Raw genomic sequence first — 21,013 nt, forward strand, 5'->3', positions numbered from 1 at the left:
CCTTCCATTTTGAATAAATCCACAACAGTGTCAGCAGCAAAGCACCCCCACACCATCACACCTCCTCCTCCATGCTTCACGGTGGGAACCAGGCATGTAGAGTCCATCCGTTCAACTTTTCTGCGTCGCACAAAGACACGGTGGTTGGAACCAAAGATCTAAAATTTGGACTCATCAGACCAAAGCACAGATTTCCACTGGTCTAGTGTCCATTCCTTGTGTTCTTTAGCCCAAACAAGTCTCTTCTTCTTGTTGCCTGTCCTTAGCAGTGGTTTCCTAGCAGCTATTTTACCATGAAGGCCTGCTGCACAAAGTCTCCTCTTAACTGTTGTTGTAGAGATGTGTCTGCTGCTAGAACTCTGTGTGGCATTGACCTGGTCTCTAATCTGAGCTGCTGTTAACCTGCGATTTCTGAGGCTGGTGACTCGGATAAACTTATCCTCAGAAGCAGAGGTGACTCTTGGTCTTCCTTTACTGGGGCGGTCCTCATGTGACCCAGTTACTTTGTAGCGCTTCATGGTTTTTGCAACTGTACTTGGGGACACTTTCAAAGTTTTCCCAATTTTTCGGACTGACTGACATTCATTTCTTAAAGTAATGATGGCCACTCGTTTTTCTTTACTTAGCTGCTTTTTTCTTGCCATAATACAAATTCTAACAGTCTATTCAGTAGGACTATCAGCTGTGTATCCACCAGACTTCTGCACAACACAGCTGATGATCCGAACCCCATTTATAAGGCAAGAACTCCCACTTATTAAACCTGACAGGGCACATCTGTGAAGTGAAAACCATTTCCGGTGACTACCTCTTGGCTACTTTGAAGAACCTAGACTATAAGACATATTTTCAGTTGTTTCACACTTTTTTGTTAAGTATATAATTCCACATGTGTTAATTCATAGTTTTGATGCTTTCAGTGTGAATGTACAATTTTCATAGTCATGAAAATACAGAAAAATCTTTAAATGAGAATGTGTGTCCAAACTTTTGGTCTGTACTATATAATCAAAAGATGTCAGCAGAACATCGGATGGAGTCAGTTTATTATCTGCAATGGAGCAGCTTAACATTGTATGTACCTTTGACATTGCTATGTAGTCCAAACCATCAGAGCAGTTAAAGACCACACACTGCACGGCCAGCGCCTTGGCCAAATCTTTGGTGGTCTCAGTTTTTCCTGTGCCGGCCGGACCTTCTGGAGCTCCACCAAGATTTAGATAAAAAGCACCGATCTACCAATGAAACATGAAAGAACTGGTATGAAATATCAATAATAATTGCTAATAAGTTTCATGCATCATACAAAAGTCAAAAACATTTCTGAGCATAACCCATCACATCATAGCAGAGTCCGCTAGCATCGGTCAGTGAGCGGAGTGATGACCAGGCGTGGGGAGCTGCCCAGGTACTCATAGGCGGACTTCACATTGCAGTTGATGATTCGCACTCTCGCATTCTCATTCTCCCAGTAATAGCGGAGTTGGGCAAGCCACCGGAAGTCTGTTCATGAGAAACTCCTGAGGAATGTAGGAAAAGATAGTCAACCTCTAAGACACTGCAGAATCACAAGGGAGAGTTTCTAAAGGGAAGGCAAATGCACATACATTATAGGACAAAACTCCTAGTCACCGAATTCTGCTTTTTTCATTGAGTCCCATTGCCCACGGTGTATAACATCCGGACTCTCAGCCCCCAGTTTATAAAATCCGGCCTCTCGCCTCCCCCGGTGTATAACATCCACCCCTCGCCCCTAGTTTAGTATAACATCTCTCCCCTCGCCCCCCCCGCCAGTGTATAAAATCCATCCCCTCAACCCCACTGTATAACATCCAACCCCAAGCGCTCCATTGCATAACATCTGGCCCCCAGGGTATAACATCCGGCCCCCAGCCCCGGTGTATAACATCTGTCCCCTCGCTCCCTCCCCCTGGTGTATAACATCCGGCCTCTCGCCCCCCCGGTGTATAATATCCGTCCCCTCGCCCCCCCCCGCCAGTGTATAAAATCCATCCCCTCAACCCCACTGTATAACATCCAACCCCAAGCCCTCCTTTGCATAACATCTGGCCCCCAGCCCCGGTGTATAACATCTGTCCCCTCGCTCCCTCCCCCTGGTGTATAACATCCGGCCTCTCACCCCCCCGGTGTATAATATCCGTCCCCTCGCCCCCCCCCCGCCAGTGTATAAAATCCATCCCCTCAACCCCACTGTATAACATCCAACCCCAAGCCCTTCTTTGCATAATATCCGGCCCCAGCCCCGGTGTATAACATCTGTCCCCTCGCTCCCTCCCCCTTGTGTATAACATCTGGCCTCTCGCCCCCCCGGTGTATAATATCCGTCCCCTCGCCCCGGTGTATAATATCCGTCCCCCCGCCCCTGGTGTATAATATCCGTCCCCTCGCCCCTGGTGTATAATATCCGTCCCCTCGCACCTGGTGTATAATATCTGTCCCCTCACCCCGGTATATAATATCCGTCCCCTTGCTCCTCAGTGTATAACATCCAGCCCTCGGACAGTATAACATCTAGCCCCTCGTACCCCTAGGGTATAACATCTGGCCCCTCGGCCTTGTATAACATTAAGACTCTCGCCCCCCACTAGTGTATAACATCAATCCCCACGCCCCCCGGTGTATAACATCCGCCCTCCCATGCTGTGTGCTGTTACTAACATATGACAGAACGGCTGGTGGTGCAGAGCTCTCTGATACCAGCGCGGTCCTGTAATAGGAGCCACCGGGGTAACAAGTCTGGATATTACATTTCTTCCCTCCTAAATCTTCCCCCATCACATGTGAGTGATATTATTAAGGAGTGGAAGGAACTGCAGCACCTCAGGAGACCCCGGAACATTACAGAGCGGGGTCACTGAGTGCTGAGGAGCAGAGGGCAGAACGCTCTCCTGACTCCATAACTGCAGAGTCCAGATCTACTTTGGTAACAACATCACCACAAACACTGCGCCCCCGCCTGGAGCTTTATGGCCGAGCAGCTGCATGCAGCCTTACATCACCAAGCACGATGCCGAGCGTCGGATGGAGTGGTGTGAAGCCGCCACCACAGGACTCTGGAGGAGACCTGTTCTGTGCAGTGACGGATCACACTTCTCTATCTGGCATCTGATGGACGAGTCTGGATTTGGTGAATGCCAGGAGAACATTACCCTATTAACTGCATTGTGCCCGCTGGGCAGTTTGGTGGTGGAGGTATGGCCTTGTTTTTAGGGGGTGGTCTAGGCCCCTTAGTTCCAGTGAAAAGATATCTTAATGCTTCAGCACAAGACATTTTAAACAATTGTAGCTTCCAACCCTAAGGGAATAGAAGAGCAGAACTGTTTCCCACACGTTCTCAACCTCAACCCCACTAAACACCTTTAGGATGATTAATTAGAACAAATACTGGAGAATGGCAGCATAAATATGTCACCGCCACATAGGGAAGAACAATGTCAGGCACACATCAATTACATTGCCATATGTCTGCTCAGGCTTAGAATGGCTGACCACTCGGAGAATGACATAATACCTACAAAGAAACCGAACAAAAGGTCATTAAAGGAATTGACATAAAACCCCTTTATTAGTCCATCCATGGTTATAGAACGACACTGCACAGAGGAGGGCACACACACCATTGATAGAAAATATTACAAACCGCACCTAGGCCATCCAAACCACTGACTATAAAGAAGATCAATTGTGGCAATGAGTCATATACAGGGGATGCCGACACCTACAGATGCCAAAACATTCCTATATAGGGACCACCATCTCAATATGCAGAAATGACTACTGCCCCATAGACGTCATTGTAAGTACACCCCAAGATTGCTTTACTGTGACAAGATCAATTGTGTCCTATGAAAACTCAAAGAAAAGAGGGGGGAACATAACATAGATATGGAAAGAACATAGGAATATGGTGAAATGTATGAAGGTGCTCGGCATACTGAGCTGTGATATCTGTAGAGGGACGGACTCCATATTAACATCCTGGATATGGATTAGAATAGGAGGCCATAAAAGCCCCTGTAGGTGTAATGTGGAGGGGGCACAATACCTTTCTCCATGTAGTGTATAATAAATAGAACATGGTATTGGAAAGTTTGCTGCCAGCCATGATGTTTGCACAAACCTGTTTCGATCATTTCCCTGACCACGTCACGAGCGTGCCCCTCTATGGTGACGAGAGCCCCCAATGTGCTGCGAGTCTGCTGGGACAATTTGCCTCCTCGCAAATTGCTCCAAATACCCAGATGTACCTCTATAAAACCCTGCTACAAACAGCATGGAAAACTCAATGCAGATGGATTAATTTTATGCTGGTATTATGGGAAATCCCATACAATGTCTTCCCTTATTGGTAGATATGACGAGAGTAGAGATGAGCGAATGGATTTGCAGGACTCTGGTCCAACAGTCCGGTCAGTATTCCACGGCCGCAGGACCGGAGCCCCGTGAACCGGCATCTCCGGCTCCTCTTTTGATGTCGATGTCATAGTTGTGGTGTGAGGCACAAATGACATCACGCCTGGCCGGCTAATCAAAAGAGGAGCCAGGGATGCCGGCATGTAAGAGGCGGTTAGCAAGGCTCCCATCCAACAGCCACAGACTACTAACCTGCTCTCTTAGACCAAGGTCCTGCAAATTTAGTTGCGCATCTCTAGACAAGATGCATGAATCAATGCAAAATCCCAACAATACTATGGAGCCTTTTGGGTACTTTCAAGATATTGAGCCGCTGTACAACTGCAACCCCCAGGAGAAGACCCCTGGGCAAGAACACTACATGGGCTCTTTGCAGTCTAATAACGTACTGTGAAATAAGCTGCTTGCATCTTTGGATGTGAATGTGGGTCCCCTTACCTCTGTTGCACCAATGGTATATCCCCCCCTGGAAACTCCTATAAGCTGCGTCTCTGGGTATGACAGTCTATTAGCAGGAGAACTCATGAAGTCTGTCTATGAATGTATATATATGTATTTCTCCCAGAAAATTATTACAATTACACGTTTTGTTGTTCACATGTTTATTTCATTTGTGTATATTGGAACAACACAAAAAGAAGATATTAGTCAACAATTTTGGTTCTCAAGTCCTCAGACAGTTCTCTTCTCCTCTTTCTGTTCTCCCTGCTTAGTGTGGCACGTAACAACGCAAAGACTGAGTCAACTTTTCCCCTTTGTATCAGGTTTCAGGTGTGATTTTCATATTGCCCGCACCTTTTACTTGCCACAGGTGACTTTGAACGAGCATCACATGCTTGAAACAAAATTGTTTACCCACAATTTTGGAAAGATGCCAACAATTTTGTCCGACCCATTTATGGGGTTTTGTGTGAAATTATATCCAATTTGCCTTTTTTTGTGTTGTTCCAATACATACAAAGGAAATAAACATGTGTATAACAGAAAATACACATGCAATTTTTTATGGAAAAATACTTCATTTTCTGGAACAACTTCAAGGGTGCCAACACTTCCGGCCATGACTGTTTATAGTGAAGCAACCTTGATCAGTAAAGGAGCTTATGCCGTACCTCCGGGCCACTGTCGATAGCTTCATGCACTTCACTTGTCCAGAACATGAGACACACAGAGCACGACCTGTCCCGGCCATTCCCTCACCCAGTCTTTTCTTGCAGTCGCAGGGTATGCCTTTTAAAAAAGAAAGTTAAATTATGTTGACAGAAGCATTTAAGAGAGGGACAACCTTACTAGTATTATCTAGCAAATTCATTTCTACCGATTGCAGGTAGAAGATCTGCTACCTGGCTCTATTGCAAGAGATACATCATCCACAAATCATTCACTGCCGCCAAATAATCTTATACAAATATAAAAGAACTAGATGGTGGCCCGATTCTAATGCATCGGGTATTCTAGAATAGGTATGCGGCCGACCGGGTGCAATCAGCAGAGCTGTGTTTAAATTTGGCGCCAAAATCGCTGATTGGTCGCGTTCGGCAACCGCGACCAATCAGCAAAGCGGTGTTTAAATTTGGCGGCAATATCAATGATTGGTCGCGGGCGGCGGCCGCGACCAATCAGCGAACCGTGTTAGTGAGGACTGGAGAGCGTGTTTAAATTTGGCACCAAAATCGCTGATTAGTCGCGACCAATCAGCCGAGCGGTGTTTAAATTTGGCGCCAATACTGCTGACTGGTCATGGCCGCCGACCGCGACCAATCAGCAGAGCGATGCAGAGCGGGGTTTAAATTCGGCGCCAAAATCACAGATTGGTCGCCGGCCGCGACCAAACAGCAGAGCATTCTTTAAATTTGGCGCCAAAATCGCTGATTGGTCGAGGCCGGCGACAGCGAACAATCAGCAGAGCGTTGTTTAAATTTGGCGCCAATCTCGCTGATTGGTCGCGGATGGCGGCCGCGACCAACCAGCAGAGCGGCGTTTAAATTTGGCGCCAATCTCGCTGATTGGTCGCGGCTGGCGGCCGCGACCAATCAGCAGTGCGGTGTTTAAATTTGGCACCAAAATCGCTGATTAGTCGCGGCTGGCGGCTGCGACCAATCAGCAGAGCAGGGTTTAAATTTGGCACCAATAATGCTGATGGGTCTTTGCCGGCGACCGCGACCAATCAGCACAGCGGGGTTTACATTTGGCCCCAATGCTGCTGATTGGTCTCGGCCGGTGACCGTGACCAATCAGCAGAGCGTTGTTTAAATTTGGCACCAAAAACGCAGATTGGTCGCGGCCGGTGGTTGCGACCAATCAGCAGAGTGAGGTTTAAATTTGGCGCCAATACTGCTGACTGGTCACGGCCGACAACCGCGACCAATCAGCAGAGCGTTGTTTAAATTTTGCGCCAATACTGCTGATTGATCTCGGCCAGCGACCGCGATCAATCAGCAGAGCGTTGCTTAAATTTGGCGCCAATCTCGTTGATTGGACGCGTCCGGCGTCCGCGTCCAATCAGCACAGCAGTGTTTAAATGTGGCGGCAAGATCGGTGAATGGTCGCGGCCGCTATTTAAATGTGGCGCCCAAATCGGTGATTGGTTGTGGGCAGCGGACGCGACCAATCAGCAGAGCGGTGCTTAACTTTAGCACCAAGATCACTGATTGGTCGGGTGTGGAGAGCGCGACCAATCAGCGAATCGTATTGGTGAGGAGCGGGGAGCGGAATCGTATTAGAGAGGACAGGGGAGCGCCCCTGCCTGTGCGGCTACTTCCGCTGCGAGAACCCGGGACATGAGCGGGCGCTCGGAGCAGAAGTATCCTGACCCGCAGCGCCGCTCCCCGGTCCTCCCTTCACACCCTAGCCGCTGATGTCCCCACAGTATCCGCAGGGTGTTACAAAGGTCCGGACATTTGTGTTCAAAATCGCTGATTGGTCGCTGGCGCTGCCCGCGACCAATCACCGATTTGGGCGCCAATTTTAAATATCGGCCGCGACCAATCACCGATCTTGGCTCCACATTTAAACACCGCTGTGCTGATTGGTCGCCGACGCTGGGCTCAACCAATCACCGATTTTGGCGCCACATTTAAATTTAAATAGCGGCCGCGACCAATTGGATGTCAGCGCCGCTCCCCGGTCCTCCCTTCACACCCTAGCCGCATGGATGTCAGCGCCGCTGCCTGTGCGGATAGTTCCGCTGCAAGAACCCGGGACATGAGCAGGCGCTCGCAGCAGAAGTATCCGGACTCGCAGCGCCGCTCCCCGGTCCTCCCTTTACACCCTAGCCACTGATGTCCCCACAGTATCCGCATGGTGTTACAAAGGTCAGGACATCTGTGTTAAAAATCGCTGATTGGTCGCTGGCGCTGGCCACGACCAATCACCGATCTTGGCGGCAAATTCAAACACCGCTGTGCTGATTGGTCGCCGACGCTGTGCGCGACCAATCACCAATTTTGGCGGCACATTTAAATAGCGTCCGCGACCAATCAGTACAGCGGTGTTTAAATGTTGAGCCAAGATCGGTGATTGGTCGCGGCCGATATTTAAATTTGGCGCCTAAATCGGTGATTGGTCGGCGGCAGCGTCAGCGACCAATCAGCGATTTTTAACACAAATGTCCGGACCTTTGTAACACCATGCGGATACTGTGGGGACATCAGCGGCTAGGGTGTGAAGGGAGGACCGGGGAGCGGCGCTGCGGGTCGGGATACTTCTGCTGCGAGCGCCCGCTCATGTCCCGGGTTCTCGGAGCGGAAGTATCCGCACAGGCAGCGGCGCTGACATCCATGCGGCTAGGGCGTGAAGGGAGCACCGGGGAGCGGCGCTGACATCCAATTGGTCGCGGCCGCTATTTAAATGTGCCGCACAAATCGGTGATTGGTCGCCGACTTGGCCCGCAACCAATCACTGATCTTGCGGCCAAAGTTAAACACTACGGTGCTAATTGGTCGCGGACGCTGACAGCGACCAATCACCGATTTGGGCGCCACATTCAAATATCGGCCGCGACCAATCACCGATCTTGGCTCCACATTTAAACACCGCTGTGCTGATTGGTCGCCGACGCTGGGCGCGACCAATCACCGATTTTGGTGCCACATTTAAATAGCGTCCGCGACCAATCCGCACAGCGGTGTTTAAATGTGGAGCCAAGATCGGTGATTGGTCGCGGCCGATATTTGAATGTGGCGCCCAAATCGGTGATTGGTCGCTGTCAGAGTCCGCGACCAATCAGCACCGTAGTGTTTAACTTTTGCGGCAAGATCCGTGATTGGTTGTGGGCCAAGACCGCGACCAATCACCGATTTGTGCGGCACTTTTAAATAGCGTCCGCGACCAATTGGATGTCAGCGCCGCTCCCCGTTCCTCCCTTCACACCCTAGCCGCATGGATGTCAGCGGCGCTGCCTGTGCGGATACTTCCGCTCCGAGAACCCGGGACATGAGCGGGCGCTCGGAGCAGAAGTATCCCGACCCGCAGCGCCGCTCCCCGGTCCTCCCTTCACACCCTAGCCGCTGATGTCCCCACAGTATCCGCATGGTGTTACAAAGGTCCGGACATTTGTGTTAAAAATCGCTGATTGGTCGCAGGCGCTGCCCGCGACCAATCACCGATTTGGGCGCCAAATTTAAATATCGGCCGCGACCAATCACCGATCTTGGCTCCACATTTAAACACCGCTGTGCTGATTGGTCGCGGCTGATATTTAAATTTGGCGCCCAAATCGGTGATTGGTGGCGGGCAGCGCCAGCGACCAATCAGCGATTTTTAACACAAATGTCCGGACCTTTGTAAGACCATGCGGATACAGTGGGGACATCAGCGGCTAGGGTGTGAAGGGAGGACCGGGGAGAGGCGCTGCGAGTCCAGATACTTCTGCTGCGAGCGCCCGCTCATGTCCCAGGTTCTCGGAGCGGAAGTATCCGCACAGGCAGCGCCGATGACATCCATGCGGCTAGGGTGTGAAGGGAGGACCGGGGAGCGGCGCTGACATCCATGCGGCTAGGGTGTGAAGGGAGGACCGGGGAGTGGCGCTGACATCCAATTGGTCACGGACGCTATTTAAAAGTGCCGCACAAATCGGTGATTGGTCGCTGTCTTGGCCCGCGACCAATGACTGATCTTGGCGCCAAAGTTAAACACTATTGTGCTGATTGGTCGCGGACGCTGACCGCGACCAATCACCGATTTGGGCGCCAAATTGAAATATCGGCCGCGACCAATCACCGATTTTGGCGCCAAATTTAAATATCGTCCGCGACCAATCACCACAGCGGTGTTTAAATGTGGAGCCAAGATCGGTGATTGGTCGCGGGCAGCGTCGGCGACCAATCAGCACAGCGGTGTTTAAGTTTTGCGCTAAGATCAGTGATTGGTCGGGTCCGAAGACCTCGATCAATCATCGAATCGTCTTGGTGAGGACCGGGGAGCGGCGCTGCCTGTGCGGCTACTTCCGCTGCGAGAACCCGGGACATAGCGGGCGCTCACAGCAGAAGTATCCCGACCCGCAGCGCCGCTCCCCGGTCCTCCCTTCCGCATGGAGGTCAGCGACGCCAGCGGTCCTTCCGCTGCTACCGGCCGGGAGATGAGCGCCTCGCGGCGCTCATCTTCCGGCTGCATCTCCATCCCGCAGATAGGTCCGTCGGTCGGGTTCCTTCTGCTGTTGCCGGCCGGGAGATGAGCGCCTTGCGCCGGTCATCTCCCGGCTGCATCGCCGCTCAGCTCCGTCCCGCAGATGAGCCGCTAACGGCCGCCATCTTTTTTTAGAAATCCCCCGGCGCTGATTGGCCGCTGCCGGACCAATGAGCGACGCGGGATTTCCTGGACAGACAGACACACAGACGGGATAAGATGATTATATATATAGACTAGATTAGTTCCAATTAATGCTTTTGGTCTGTAGGTAGATCCGTACCATTCGTGACCGAGCAATAACATCATGCACGCTCCTTAACATGACATCTTCCCCTTGGATGAGCCACTTCTCCACGGCCCCCCGAGCCTCGGAGGTGGAGATGGTCTGGATGAGCTCTACGCGTTCCCCCTCGGTGCTGTACATGGCTTTGATGTCCAGGTTAGGAAGGAGCTCCAGCTTTGCGATGCCTTCAAAGCCCTTCTTTAGATGTGGTTGGACCCGCAGAGGATCTTTAGTCTCAGAGAGAATTTCGTCGTTGGACAGGAAGAAAAAGCTAAAGCGAAAATGCACAATATGATAAAGATGTCATTAAAGTATTGGGTCAGGCGCCATTTGTATTAGTGTCTATGTGAGAAAATAGAAAAGCAAAGCTTTAAAGTAAAGATTCAGTCCCCATACACATTGGATTAAAATAGTTTAAACCTGACGATTGCAGCAGGACCGGCCTACCCACTGATGTGTATGGGGGTCTCCTGACTCTCCCCCGATAGAGGATGTCAGGGCCAGAAGGATCGGGCAGATGGGATTTCAATACCCGGTCTTTTGGTTCTCAGGGGAGATAACCCGCTGCCGGAGGTGTCCAGTACCGACTTTCTCCTCTCTCCCCATTAAAACCACATGACTGTTCAGCAGAATAGGTGGGAGTCAGGAGAAATAGCCAAATAACCATTCAGACCACGGGTATCTCATATGTCATGCGTATGGTTAGCTTAAAGGGGCTATCCAGCTTTGGGAACTTTTTTTTATTTAACTGAAATGTGTATTCCCATCTCCAGGATTCTACCCCAATATGTAGTATGCGTAATAATAATAATATTAGCAAATACCTCCAATTAGAAGTTTAGTATAGTTCTTCTGATTTGTTTTGTCGCTTACCCCATGTGCAGGGCATTGCAGTAGCTTAGGTTACGACCACTAGCAAATAACTGTCACTATATGAGTGGTCGTAACCATGGATACCGAAGCTACTGCAATGCCTTGCACATGGGGAAAGCGACATAGTGAATCAGAAGAACTATACTACACTTCTAATTGGAGGTATTTGCTAATATTATTATTATTACTACGCCTACTACATATTGGGATAGGATCTTGGAGATGGGAATACCCATTTAATTGCGAGTATTTGCGACAATTCAGTTTCATTAAAAATGTTGCACCGTTAGGCTTTTTGTTTCCTGCACATTCAGCTTTGATGTGATCTGTGGTCATAAATCGGCTAAGAGGAGCTGAAAAAAGACAGATTAAAAATAAGTCCAATAGCCAGCGCAACACAGAGCCAATAGAAGGCAAACAGTGCAAAATTATTAATGAAATCCAATTACAAAAATGATTTCAATGCGTTTAAATAAGAAAAAAAAATATTTAAGGAATATATACAATCATTGCAACAAGTGAAAGGACTATACCGTGGGAAAAAAGCCTCTTCTTCTCCAGATAGGCATTCAGCCCTTTCATGGTTTTATCCAGAAGCACATTGCTGTCCTGAAGTTTCTCCAGAAGTCCGGTCAGAGAAGTGGCGCTTAAAACCTAAAACAAAGTAGATAGCCCATAAGTAAGATTCCATTATATAGTTATAGAGACTGAAAAAAGGTCACATTCATTGACTATTGTGCCAATAGTTTATATTAAAAGAAAAATTAGAACCTATTTGGATAGAAAATAGAAGATGCGGGAGGCTGGAGTCCAGGCAGTGCGGAGCCCCATAACCCGGGATCCTTGTGATGGAAGCATCAGGACACGGACTCTTGGAAAACATCAATCCTGGATGCAAGATGACCGTGCTTTCTTGTATCAGTCCACCATGAAGCATCCATTTACCTTCGGGTCTTTAACGCAATGTTTCATGATCTCTCTCCAGTTTCTGTCCACAGTCTGGAATAAGCGTCCTTCTTCAGGCGTTTGCTGCATGATGTCCTCAGAAGAGAAGATTAAAGCCACTGGGTCGGCACCTTCAGCCATTCATCAATGGTTTCCTGGATCCTTATCAGTCGTTCCTCCCATTGCTTAAAGGAGGAGAGCAAAAAGTTAATTACACATAAAATGAAAAGGATAGAAAAAAAATGCTATCATTTTAGAAGATAAATTATCAATGGATATGAATTCTGAATTGTTGGACATTTGTAGGGAAAGTTTGGCGAGACTCCTTGATACCATCCCCTTTACATGTAAGCTGGAGCCGCATGTAACTTTAGCCTCGGAGATCCTAATGAAACCTTAGCTTCTGCTAATAAGCAAGTGAAGATTTTAAGCTGAGTGACAACATTTACTGTGGGTGGGAACTCCTTAATCCCTTCAGGACCGGATAATTTTTTGTTTTGCATTTTTTCCTTCCCTTCTTCAAAAAGCCATACATTTTTTAATTTTTCCATTGATATAGCTGCAAGAGGCTATGTAATGTGCTGTAGCTTAACCCCTTCCCAACATATGACATACTGTTAAGCCATATGCCATGTTCCTGCAGATGTGCAAAATTTGGACCTGGGCCCCCACCAGCATGTTGGTCAGATGTATGGGCCCTTGTAGCATTCTAGATCCGATAATGATGCGCGTGTTCGTCCCTGCCTTGGATGTTTCCCATTGTAGCCCCATCCTATAATAATGTCTCTCATTCTAGGCCCCTTCCTGGTATAATGTTCCCCATCCTGCGCCCCTTCCTGTTATAATATCCCCGATCCTGGGCCTCTTCCTGTTATAATATCCACCTTCTGTGTATAATACCCCCCATCCTGAGCCCCTTTCAGCAATAACGTCCCAATCCTGGGCTCCTTCCTGGTATAATGTCCTTGGTCCTGGGCCTCTTACTGTAATAATGTCCCCCATCCTGGCCCCTTCCTGTAACAATGTCCCCAATCCTGGTACAATGTCCCCCATCCTATAACAATGTCCTCCATCCTGGTATCCTGTCCCCCATCCTAGGCCCCATTCTGGTATAATGACCTCCATCCTTGTGCCCTTCCTGGTGTAATGTCCTTCATCCTGGCCCATGTCATGGTATAATGACCCCCATTCTGGTATAATGCTCCCTATCCTGGGCCCTTTCCTTGTATAATGTTCCCCATCCTGGGCCCCTTCTTTATATAATGCTCCCCATCCTGGGCCCCTTCCTTGTCTAATTCTCCCCACCCTGAGCCCCTTCCTTGTCTAATGCTCCCCATCCTTGGCCCTTTCCTGGTATAATGTTCTGTCGTTCTTTTCTAATACATTAAATAAACAAAAATAAATGATTCTTCTTACCTTCCTGCGCTCCCACGACATGCGGCGTCTTCTTCTGTAGCTGATTTCAGTGTGCGGGCAAGGGCAGCGCATGACGTCACTTCCATGCGTCGCTCGTGACTGGCACGCCGACATCAGCTACTGGCCTTTGATTGGCTGGCGGCATGCATTGCAGCTCAGGGACCCGGCATGTCCCTGCGCAGCAATATACTTCAGCCGAATGTGCGTCCTCAGACTGTGGAAGTGCCATAAATATATGAGATGGGAATACCACTCTGCCACTGTGCGTTCCTTTATGCACTTTACCCTCCTTTTTGGCACTCTTTGTGGTAAGAGACTACCTTAAAAAATGTTTTATGTGACATGTATCTGATTATTTGTGGGCAGGAGCATTATTTAGATGGATACCTGATGCATATGGCAAGTGTAAATCCAATGACTATGGAATACTTATGGATTACTTTTTGATATATTATTACACTCATTGGATTGTCTTGATATACTAACCTTATGCTATATTATCTATATTGCTCATGTCCCACTGTGACCATATGCGTGACCATATATGTATACTTTGTAACATATCTTGCTACATTGGTAATCTAATTAGTGTCTTTATACTATCCGTATTATGTCATTTCTCTTTTTACTATGTACGTTTTTTAACTTGATGGAATAAAAATTTATATTTTTTACGCCAATTAACTCTTTCTTCTCCTATGTACCCATGTGTTTCATGAGTTGGCTCAGTTTGGCAAATCTGGGATATATTTCCCCCCGGATATGCCAACTTTACCCCTATAGGGTCTATTTAGTTGTATCACTCTGAGTCTATGTCTGATCCAGAGATACAATAATGAACATGAATCCTTATATATCACGGATCTTGCAGCCGCCTTTACCTGCTTGGACATAAGTGTCACATAGTTACATAGTTACATAGTTTATAAGGCCGAAAAAAGACAAGCGTCCATCCAGTTCAGCCTATTTCTTGTGCACTGCAGCTATTCCGCAGCGTTGATCCAGGGGAAGGCAAAAAAAAACCATGCGGTATAGGCCAATTTACATCATTGAGGAAAAATTCACTTCCCGACTCCAATCTGGCAGTCAGATTAAATCCCTGGATTAATTAACTATCACTAAGCATAAGATGTAATTTTATTGTTCTCAAGAAAGGCGTCCAGTCCTCTCTTGAACTCATTAAGTGAGTTGGACATCACCACTTCCTCTCCCAGAGAATTCCAGAGTCTCACAGCTCTGACCGTAAAGAATCCCCTTCTATGCTGGTGCAGGAACCTCCTTTCCTCCAGACGCATAGTGTGCCCCCTCGTCTTTGTCACCATCCTTGGTATAAACAGGTCATGGGAGAGATCTCTGTACAGCCCCCTGATGTATTTATACATGTTTATGAGGTCTCCCCTAAGCCTTCTCTTTTCCAACGTAAATAGGCCTAATTTGGACAACCTCTCTGGGTATTCTAGTCCCTCCATTCCCTTTATTACCTTAGTCGCCCTCCTTTGTACCCTCTCTAGCTCCAATATTTCTTTCCTGAGTACCGGAGCCCAGAACTGTGCACAATATTCTAAGTGCGGCCTTACCAGCGCTTTATACAGAGGAAGAACAATGTTCTCATCATATGCCCCTATTTCTCTTCTGATGCATGCCATGACTCTATTTGCCTTCGCAGCTGCTGCCTGACACTGGGCACTCCAATTTAATTTGCTGTTAACCAAGACGCCCAGGTCCTTCTCCATGTCAGATTTCCCCAACGGTTTCCCATTTAATATGTATGGGTGACTGCTGTTTTTCTTTCCCATGTGCATGACCTTACATTTATCGGCATTGAACCCCATTTGCCATTTTTTGGCCCAACTCCCCAATTTATCTAAATCCTCCTGTAGCTGTGCCCTATCCTCATCTGTATTAACTACGTTACAAAGTTTAGTATCATCTGCAAATATTGCTATTTTACTATGCAACCCTTCCACTAGATCATTAATAAATATATTAAATAATATAGGGCCCAAGACAGACCCTTGAGGCACCCCGCTAGTCGAGACGCAGTTATAAAAGGAATCCAATTTGTCCGCATTAATCAACTGCAGGGCATCTTGATTGGCAAATAGATTGATCACTTTGGGGTACCAAGTGTTCAGCAACTTTTCTTCTGTCTTGGCACAAGCCAAGGATACGCTGTTCCTCAGGGATTCACATTCTACAGGACCCCTGGACCCGACAAAGAATAAAGCACTTTATCATATTAAACCTGACAGGAAACACCTGTGAGGTGAAGACCATTTCCGGTGACTACCTCTAGAAGCTCATCAAGAGAACGCCAAGAGTGTGCAAAGCAGTCATCAAAGCAAAAGGTGGCTACTCTGAAGAACCTAGAATATAAGACATATTTTCAGTTGTTTCACACTTTTTTGTTAAGTATATAATTCCACATGTGTTAATTCATAGTTTTGATGCCTTCAGTGTGAATGTACAATTTTCATAGTCATGAAAATACAGAAAAATCTTTAAATGAGAAAGTGTGTCCAAACTTTTGGTCTGCACTGTATATATCCACCCATATACAGTATACATATACACACATATACAGTATACATATATACACACCCATATACAGTATACATATATATACACACATATACAGTATACATATACACACATATACAGTATACATATACACACACCCATATACAGTATACATATATATACACACATATACAGTATACATATATACACCCATATACAGTATACATACACACATATACCAGTATACATATATATACACACATACAGTATATATATATATATATACACACTTATACAGTATACATATATACACACCCAGTATACAGTATATATATATATACACACCCATATACAGTATATATATATATATATATATATATATATATATACACACCCATATACAGTATACATATATACACACATATACAGTATACATATATACACATATATACACACATATACACACACACACACATACCAGTATACATATATATACACACGCCCATATACAGTATACAGTGCTGGCCAAAAGTATTGGCACCCCTGCAATTCTGTCAGATAATGCTCAATTTCTTCCTGAAAATGATTGCAATCATAAATTCTTTGGTATTATTCTCTTCATTTAATTTGTCTTCAATGAAAAAAACACAAAAAGAATTGTCCTAAAGCCAGATTGGATATAATTCCACACCAAACCTAAAAAAGGGGGTGGACAAAAGTATTGGCACCCTTTGAAAAATCATGTGATGCTTCTCTAATTCGTGTAATTAACAGCACATGTAACTTACCTGTGGCACCTAACAGGTGTTGGCAATAACTAAATCACACTTGCAGCCAGTTAACATGGATTAAAGTTGACTCAGCCTCTGTCCTGTGTCCTTGTGTGTACCACATTGAGCATGGAGAAAAGAAAGAAGACCAAAGAACTGTCTGAGGACTTGAGAAACCAAATTGTGAGGAAGCATGAGCAATCTCAAGGCTACAAGTCCATCTCCAAAGACCTGAATGTTCCTGTGTCTTCCGTGCGCAGTGTCATCAAGAAGTTTAAAGCCCATGGCACTGTGGCTAACCTCCCTACATGTGGACGGAAAAGAAAAATTGACGAGAGATTTCAACGCAAGATTGTGCGGATGGTGGATAAAGAACCTCGACTAACATCCAAACAAGTTCAAGCTGCCCTGCAGTCCGAGGGTACAGCAGTGTCAACCCATACTATCCGTTGGCGTCTGAATGAAAAGGGACTGTATGGTAGGATACCCAGGAAGACCCCACTTCTTACCCCGAGACATAAAAAAGCCAGGCTGGAGTTTGCCAAAACTTACCTGAGAAAGCCTAAAACGTTTTGGAAGAATGTTCTCTGGTCAGATGAGACAAAAGTCGGGCTTTTTGGGAAAAAGCATCAACATAGAGTGTACAGGAAAAAAAAAGAGGCATTCAAAGAAAAGAACACGGTCCCTACAGTCAAACATGGCGGAGGTTCCCTGATGTTTTGGGGTTGCTTTGCTGCCTCTGGCACTGGACTGCTTGACCGTGTGCATGGCATTATGAAGTCTGAAGACTACCAACAAATTTTGCAGCATAATGTAGGGCCCAGTGTGAGAAAGCTGGGTTTCCCTCAGAGGTCATGGGTCTTCCAGCAGGACAATGACCCAAAACACACTTCCAAAAGCACTATAAAATGGTTTTAGAGAAAGCACTGGAGACTTCTAAGGTGGCCAGCAATGAGTCCAGACCTGAATCCCATAGAACACCTGTGGAGAGATCGCAAAATGGCAGTTTGGAGAAGGCTCCCTTCAAATATCAGGGACCTGGAGCAGTTTGAAGTGACCGCGGGCAAGGCCGCGCATTGGTATCTATGATCTGGCCCAGCAAGATCCCCACACACAGACTCTATCTTGACAACCGTATCTTTACTCGCATACATTTTTAACACAGCAAAGAAAAAAAAACAATAAATGACAACCGTAAATATGCACAGTAATAACGTGTACTGATAAGCTGACCCTCACTGTCCCTACTCACACGTTACCAGTCCTTTACTCCAGAAGGATGTGTCCCCCGTCGCAGGCCTGTCTGTCTTTGCAGGAAGGCGTCCCAGCCGGAAAAAAAACAGGAACAGCAGAATTCGCAGAAACAAAGGAAGGGATACTTCGGCCTCTCGCCAGAGGTCCCGCTTACAGTCTCTCTGATCCGGATAGAAGCTCTGGTGGGTCCCCTTATGTAGTCCACACTCCAGTAGCAGGGAGTGTAACAGCTGAATCCTTCAGCAGTGCAGGAGCTGGGGAAGGCTCCGAGGATATGGTGTCAGATAGAAGAAATCACGTTGAGAGTCTCTCCTGCGCCACACACGAGGGCCTGCACACCGTCCTGGCTCTTTTCACAGACCACAGCAGACTCTGCGCGCGCTTTTTCCTGCTTCCCACTTTGGTCACGTGACTCTCTAGGGCGGGACACAGGAGGCTCAGTCTTTTTCTCTGTCATCACACCCTGCGCAGGTGCAACCTCTGGCCACAAGGTGGCAACATCATCCTGTGTAATCACTTCTGTAACAGGCTCTATATCAATTATCACAGAACAGCCAGAGACGGCCAGCTCACTACAAGTTTGCCAAAGAAGAATGGTCTACAATTCCAGCAGAGCATTGTAAGAAACTCATTGATGGTTACCGGAAGCGGTTATTCGCAGTTATTTTGGCTAAAGGTTGTGCAACCAAGTATTAGGCTGAGGGTGCCAATACTTTTGTCCGGCCCATTTTTGGAGTTTTGTGTGAAATGATCAATGATTTTATTTTTGCTTCATTCTCTTTTGTGTTTTTCCTTGCAAGCAAATTAAATGAAGATAATAATACCAAAGAATTTGTGATTGCAATCATTTTCAGGAAGAAACTGAGTATTATCTGATAGAATTGCAGGGGTGCCAATACTTTTGGCCAGCACTGTACATATATATATACACACACATACAGCATACATATATACACCCATATACAGTATACATATACACACATCTACAGTATACATATATATACACCTATATACAGTATACATATATACACACCCATATACAGTATACATATATACACAGTATAGATATACACACACATATACAGTATACATATATATACACACACATACAGTATACATATATACACACCCATATACAGTATACATGTACACACCCATATACAGTATACATATATACACACCCATATACAGTATACATATACACACCCATATACAGTATACATATATACACACCCATATACAGTATACATATATATATACATACAGTATGCATATACACATATACAGTATACATATATATATATACATACATATAGAGTATCTATAATATAACGCTACAAGCGTCCCTCTGTCTGAAGCCTTTATAGTCTGCGCTAGTGCGACACGCCTGCACAGTCTGGCTCCAGACTGAAGAACGCATGGAGCCGTTACAGGTAAGAGGAGTGTATGGTGCAGGAGATCACGGTATGCGTATACACTGAACACATACCGCGATCTCTGGCGCCATACTTACATACTTACCTGACCGGGATGAGCGCTACCGCGGCGCTTCTGTTCGGTCCGGAGTCCGGGGGAAGAGGGAGGCATTGAAATCGGCACATGCGCATAGCGCTATCCGGCGCCATTTTACTGAAGACACATTTGCAATGTGTCTTCAGCAAAATGGAGCCGGACAGCGTGGTATGAGCACACGCGTACTTCGGCGCCGCACTCCTCCCCCGGCCTCCAGCAGAACGGGAAACAGCGCTGGAGCACAGGGAAGAAAGGTGAGTATAAGTGTTTATTTTCTTGTATGTGTGTGTAGCATGATAGGGATGAGGGGTGCCATACATACCAGGATTGGGGGGTGAGGGGTGCCATACATACCAGGATTGGGGGGTGAGAGGACCATACATACCAGGATTGGCGGGTGAGGGGACTATCCATACCAGGATTGGGGGGTGAGGGGTGCCATGCCTACCAGTATTGGGGGGTAAGGGGACCATGCATAACAGGATTGGGGGTGAGGGGACCATGCATAACAGGATTGGGGGTGAGGGGTGCCATGCATAACAGGATTGGGGGTGAGGGGTGCCATGCATATCAGGATAGGGATGAGGGGTACCATGCATACCAGGATTGGGGATGTGAGGGGGTACCATAGATACCAGAATAGGGATGAGGGGGTACCATGCATACCAGGATTGGGGGTGAGGGGTACCATGTATACCAGAATTGGGGGGTGAGGGGACCATGCATACCAGGATTGGGGCTGAGGGGTGCCATGTATACCAGAATTGGGGGGGGACCATGCATACCAGGATTGGGGATGAGGGGTGCCATGCATACCAGGATTGGGGAATGAGGGGTGCCATGCATACCAGGATTGGGGAATGAGGGGTGCCATGCATACCAGGATTGGGGGTGAGGGGTGCCATGCATACCAGGATTGGGGAATGAGGGGTGCCAAGTATACCAGGATTGGGGGTGAGGGGTGCCATGCATACCAGGATTGGGGGGTGAGGGGTGCCATGTATACCAGGATTGGGAGGTGAGGTGACCATGCATACCAGGATTGGGGAATGAGGGATGCCATGTATACCAGAATTGGGGGGTGAGGGGACCATACATACCAGGATTCGGGGGTGAGGGGACCATGCATACCAGAATTAGGGGGTGAGGGGTGTGAGGGGTGCCATGTATACCAGGATTGGGGAATGAGGGATGCCATGTATACCAGAATTGAGGGGTGAGGGGACCATGTATACCAGGATTGGGGGATGAGGGGTGCCATGTATACCAGGATTGGGGGTGAGGGGTGCCATGCATACCAGGATTGGAGAATGAGGGGTGCCATGTATACCAGGATTGGGGGGTGAGGGGACCATGCATACCAGGATTGGGGGGTGAG

General features: G+C 47.3%; 1 long non-coding RNA gene across 1 annotated transcript; it reads right to left on the minus strand.

Moving 5' to 3' along the window:
* Positions 1-934: 934 nt before the first annotated feature.
* On the minus strand, positions 935-10,583 carry LOC141201383 (uncharacterized). Its single transcript, XR_012272935.1, has 3 exons — positions 10,343-10,583; positions 5,547-5,664; positions 935-1,520 (listed from the first exon to the last, which is right to left on the minus strand). It is a non-coding gene; the product is annotated as an uncharacterized lncRNA (long non-coding RNA).
* Positions 10,584-21,013: the final 10,430 nt, after the last annotated feature.

The sequence above is a fragment of the Phyllobates terribilis genome, unplaced genomic scaffold (genome assembly GCF_046119375.1).
Source record: "Phyllobates terribilis strain yellow unplaced genomic scaffold, ASM4611937v1 Scaffold_110__1_contigs__length_5578470, whole genome shotgun sequence".
Taxonomy (NCBI): Eukaryota; Metazoa; Chordata; class Amphibia; order Anura; family Dendrobatidae; genus Phyllobates; species Phyllobates terribilis.